Genomic DNA, 6,302 nt, shown 5'->3' on the forward strand with positions numbered 1-6,302 from the left:
TGCCTACACTTTTTTCACTTCTTGAACCTGATTTTGACTTTGTCCATGTGTATTACTCTCAATACCCTCCTAAGCTCAAGTTGGGCTTAGCAACAACTCTAAGCTTGAGATTGAGTGTATCAAAAGACGAAGCAAATAGAGGCTTGCTAAGTATATCTACGATTTGTTCACTTCTTGGTATTGAACAACTTGTAGTGAGTGCTTTCGAATTTTATCTCTAATAACTTGAATATCTAATTGAAAATGCTTGGTCTTGTCATGCAAAATTGGATTTGCTCTGAGCAAAACTGTGCTCATATTGTCACAAAAAATAGTTGGAATTGTTGAAAGCTTTATATTCAATTCAGCAAGTTGATTCTTCACCCACTCTATTTCAGCCTCACAAGCAGCCAAAATCCTAAATTCAACCTCTATAGAAGACCTTGAGATTGTTGTTTGCTTCCTATAAGACCATCAAAAGAGATTAGTAACAAGAAAAATTGCATAACCAGAAACTGACTTTCTATCCTCGAAATCTGCAACTCAATCTATATTAAAGTTCCATACGATTTGTAATCACTGCACCTATGAAACATTAAGCCTTCATCTTTTGTGCCTTGCAAATACCTCAATATCCTATTTACAGCTTTTCAATGAGTTAAAAGGGGGTTATGTATGTGAATATTTTCAGTGGCCTAAAGAGAGGGTTGAATCTATGGCCGCTTTTTATGCTTTTCAATTTGAGCACCAAAACAGAATCTGCAACTTTGTTTCTGTTATGTCTGTAATATTGATTATGCAGGAGAGAATTTATTTTTGTCTCATAATGTATGAAATAGAAACAGAGTAGAGAAGAGAAAAGAACACATTCATGTATCTTGGTTCAGCCACCTTGTGCAATATGGCCTACATCCAGTCTCCACTACAACTATGGTAGAATTTTCACTATCTCTTCAAAGATTACAAATACCAATTCTCTAGGATTCTTCCTAGTCCTATCCAGGACGACCCAAGCTTCTCACTAAACTTGTTTCGGCTAGGTTCACTTTAGGGATGGCAACACCACCCGAACTTGCGGGTACCCACCCCGCCCCTACCCACTCGGGGCGGGTTCTTGGGCGGAACGGGTCGGGGCTGGGTTTAGGTAATACCCACCCCTACTCGCCCCAGTATATATATAATATATATAATTTTAATATATAATATGTGTAATATATGTAAAATAATTAGTAAAATGATTAATAATATTGTATCATATTTAAAATTTTACTTTAATTTATGTTATGTATGTGATGATGGTTATATAAATTTTGAAATTTAATTTTATTTATTGGATTTTAATAATTATAGGAGCGGGGCGGGTTAGGGTTCAACTTTTTACTACCCACGGGTAAGAGTGGGGCGAGTTCTATGCGGGTTATTGTAGGGCGGGACGGGGTCAGGTAGAGCAAAAACCCGCCCTACCCGCCCCCGTTGTCACCCCTAGTTCACTCCTTATACTTTCAACACTAAGTGTTCACCAAACTTAGCAAGAGAAACCTCTCAAGCTCATGATTACAAAACAGAAATACATCAAAAGAGATTGACATAAAATGACTTTTCTCTCTAAGCTAACTCTCTTTGTCTTTTCTCTCAAATGGCTTTTTCAAATACTTCAATTCACACATTGCCTTTTACCAAGAGAAATCAAAGAAAGATAAACTAAGAAAGCAAGATATACAATGTAACCTCATGAAGGAGAAGAGATATGGTAGCTTGAAAGCTATAAGAAAAACCAGATTTAAGAACTCTCTCACTTAGTCTTAATGCCCTTTTAGTGTAGGTGCATTGCTTCAAAAACTTCAAGCTTTGCTGGAAACTCAAAAGCTATAATAACCTCATGAAGGAGAAGAGATATGGTAGCTTGAAAGCTATAAGAAAAACCAGATTTAAGAACTCTCTCACTTAGTCTTAATGCCCTTTTAGTGTAGGTGCATTGCTTCAAAAACTTCAAGCTTTGCTGGAAACTCAAAAGCCATGATAACTCAGATTTGGGTATTCTTTCCTTACCTTAATTTCTGGCTGATTACTCCCTTATGTGTGGGGTAATGCCTCCAAAAGTTGAGCTAGTGGGTAGAGTCAGCTCTTGAGTATTAGACCAGCTGAGTTCCTCTTCTTCTCCCAAGAAATCAAAGCAGAAAATACAAGGTAGAGTGGTGCCGAAGAGCTGAGGAGATAGGCAGTAGCAACATCAGTAGGGTCAAGGTTATAATGCCTTCAAAGTGCTTGCAAGATGTAACACCTTTAACTTAAGCTTTGGTCCCAAGTTTAATTTCTGCCTCTGATTTGAAACAGAAAAAGTAACCTCCAATTTCTTCTTCTTTTCCGGATGGTGGTGGCTGAAATGTTGTAGCTTCAACAAGCCCTTTGACTTGTTCAAGAATGGTAACTCTATAGTACTTTTTTTTGCTTCTGAACCACATGGGATTTTGATTTGACTTTGCCTCCATTGATTTTACTTCCCCCCGCCCCCCAAAGCTTAATTAATGAACCATTTTGTATTCGTCAAAAGTTGAGCCACTTTCTCTTTGGTTTGCTTTACCATTTTCGGTTATGGCTTCAGCAACAACACGAAGGAGTGTTTCATCAAGAGTGATCCAAGTTATTGGTTTTGTTAGTGTTTGGGCTTCTAAAACATAAACAAACCTAGGCCTACAACAATAATATATGCATCAAACAACTTTTAGTCTTTTAACCCAACCAATAACATATGTTTATCATCATCAATAAAATAAATATTTTCCAAACTCAACAGCATGAATTGACTTACTTTTCTAATTGCAAAGGTTAAATTTGGCCGAGTGATAGTAGCATACTGAAAATAACCTATCACGTACCTAAATAGCTTTGGATCTTTAAAAGGTTCAGACCCTATAGACAGAAGTTATAAGGAAGAAATCATTGGTGTAGGCATAGCACAAGCCTTACCCATACCTACTTTGAATAGCAAGTCCTTGATATACTTAGTCTGAGTTATATAAAGTTGACCATATTCACTCATATGGACTTCAATACCTAAGAAATAAGAAAGCAAACCTAGATTTTTTAGAGTAAAAGTACTATTCAGTTTTCGTGTCATAGAATTAACCTCAATAGGATTATTCCCTATAACTATAATATCATCCACATAGCATAGTATATAAACAGTATAGTTTGGACCATTTTTGACAAAGAGGGATGTATTTGACTTGGTACTCAAGAAACCAAAGGATTGTAAGGTGTAACCCAATTTCAAAAACCATTTTCTAAGTGCTTGTTTCAAACTATAAAAGGACTTATTTAATTTACATACATATGTATCATAATTGTCATCAAAACCAGTAAGTTGAGTCATATATATAGTTTCATGCAAATCATTATTTAAGAAGGCATTATTAAAATCAAATTGCCGAAGCATCCAACCTCTAGAAAGAGCAATGCACAAGATAATTCTAATAGGAGTAGGCCTTATAATAGGGCTAAAGACCTATTCAAAATCAAATTCCTTGTGATTGATAAAAATCTTTAGCAACTAACCTAGCTTTATGCTTATGAATTTTACCATCGAGCAATCTTTAATTATAAAAACCTACTTACATTCTATACCTTTGGCATTTTCTAGCTTAGGGACAAGGGTCTAGGTATTAGTCCTCATAAGAGCTTGAAACTCTTCTTGCATTGCATTTTCCAATGAGGATTTTGTAATGCAACATGTGCTGTTTTAGGAACAGATACTTTACTATTGTTAGTTGTAATAGTAGCATTGAGGACTTTAGGCTTAGAGGTTCGAGACTTAGATCTAGTGATCATAGGATGTATATTACGTGGTGGTGGAGAACTAGATGTATCTATAGAGGGTTGTGGGTGCAATAAGTCAATGTTAATGTTGATAGGTTCTACAGGAGAAAGACAAATTTGAATTCCACTAATAGGTATAGTATTAATATGTTGAGAACTATTTGTAGCAGTAGGATCCTAATTATCAGAATTCTTAGCATTACAATTTATATTTCGAGTATTAGCATCAACTTGAGTATCTATAATACTATTAGTAGTATGTGTAGTTTTAGAGCATAGTAAAAGACCTATGGTAGGAACAACATTATCAATGTTAGTAGAAGCAGTAGAGCTAGAAGAAGTAAATGATTCATTGTAAGAAAAACATTTTTCATCAAATTTGACATGTCTGGTTGTATAAACCTTACCAGAAGAAAGCGAGCACTTATAACCTTTTATATCCAATGAAAATACATTTTTCATATCTATTATCAAGTTTAGTTTTATAGTAAAGTCTCAGTAAAAGATAACAACAACAACCAAAAACTCTCAATGCTTGATAGTTAGGAAATTTAGAAAACAATAATTTATATGGAGACTTATTCTTTAGATTGGGGGATGGAATACGATTTATGAGATGAGTAGAGGTTAGAACAGTCTCATCCCAAAAGTCAGAGGCATGTGAGTTGTGGACAACATGGCAAGGCTCATCTCAATGAGATGTCTATGTTTTCTCTCTGTCACACCATTCTGTTCAAGTGTATAAGGACATGTATATCTTTGTTATATACCATGCCTAGTTAAAAATCCAGTAAACCTTTTTGAAGTATATTCACCCCCGTTATCGGACTAAAAATGTTTTATAGTATGATTTGTAAAAGTCTCAATATATAGCTTAAACTATTGGAAAGCATAAAACACCTGTGATTTAGCATTTAACAAGAACAAACATGTGTATCTAAAGTAGGCATCAATGAACGTGACATAGTATCAAAAGCCTAAATGAGAAACAAAAGGAGCTAGCCCCCAGATATCATAGTAAATGAGTTGTAAAGGTTAAGTAAACACAAAATTAGACAATAAAAATGATAATTAGTGCATTTTAGTAGACAAACAATTTTCACAAAAATATGATTTTATTGCTAAATACTTATTATGAACTTGAATGTTATAAAGAGACAAGATAAAAGAAATAGTTTTCTTAGCCGTGTGCCTCAATCTTTGATACCACAATTCTAAAGAATCTAAAGAACACTACAAGAAAAACGCTGAATACTGTCAGATTTACCGTACTGTCAGAGGTTAGCATCGGGTTTAGCGGCGGCTTTACCGGCAGATTTTGCGATGAATTCATCGACCAAAAGATTTACTGTTGGATTCTGGTTTCCGACGGTAATAGTTGGAGGGAAAAGCGAAATAATTGATGCCATGATTACCATCGAATTTACAGGAAAATAAATCCGACTGTAATCTTGATTAGTGAAACGTTGCGTTTTGGTCAACCGCGAAGCTTTACCGGTAGATAATTCGACAGTAAGTGTGATCTAAATTCAAACCGTAGACCATTTTTCCCTCATTTTGAAATACTCTCTCTCTCTCTCTAACCCTCTCACCTCTCACTCTCTCTCTCTCTAACCCTCTCCCTCTTCCCTCAACGTTCCCCTCTGGCAGCCTCCTCTGACGGCCCCTTCTTGTCGTCTGAATCGAACCACTGCTATTGCTCACTACTTCTGCCGCTTCTGTTGCCGACACCGCTGCTACCTCTAGGTAGCACCCCCTTGTCCCACTTTTTAAATTTGGTTATGGCTTGGTATTGGATGACCTTTGATGAGAATAGATTCTAAATTGATTCTAAAATGGAAGTTGAGAATAGATTCTAACTTGTGTTGTTTGTTATGTTGTTGTTTGTTGTATTGTTCTAAATTTTAACTAATTAGGTACTGAACTAATAATTAGTTAACAATGTAAATCATATAATGCCTAATATAATTTAAATTTAGAGACAAATATATATTTACAATATTAGTTTGAATAAGGTCTAGTAATTTATACAAACTAGAATTTAAAGTTTTGATTTGAATTTATAAAAGTATGTGAAGTAATAGATTTTAGATAATATTTAATCTCATCAATCTAAGAGTCGAGTTAGAAAGAAAACATCATTAATATTTAACAATGCTTGATGATATGCATATTTTAGTAGTGTTAAAATTTGAGAATATATTCTCTAATGGATTAGTTAGGTTTAGAATCAAAGGTTCTAGCTTTGTAAAGTTTTATGTTTGAATATATTTTGATTGTTGTGCGGTTTATTACCGTGCAAGTTAGCACCTTTTTAGGGGATGTTATATCAAAATTTCTTGAAATAATTTTAAGAGGATTTGTGTTAATTGGTATGTTCTTTGCAGACATGACGACAGGTAGAGGTAACACGAACCGGCCTCGTGATCGTGGTCATGGTAGAGTGAGGGTTTCTACTGATACTCCTGGGACTTCTTAGTCATCCCCCTCTACTTTGACTACCCCGA

Source organism: Arachis ipaensis, chromosome B10 (assembly GCF_059453495.1).
Source record: "Arachis ipaensis isolate K30076 ecotype BB chromosome B10, ASM5945349v1, whole genome shotgun sequence".
Classification (NCBI taxonomy): domain Eukaryota; kingdom Viridiplantae; phylum Streptophyta; class Magnoliopsida; order Fabales; family Fabaceae; genus Arachis; species Arachis ipaensis.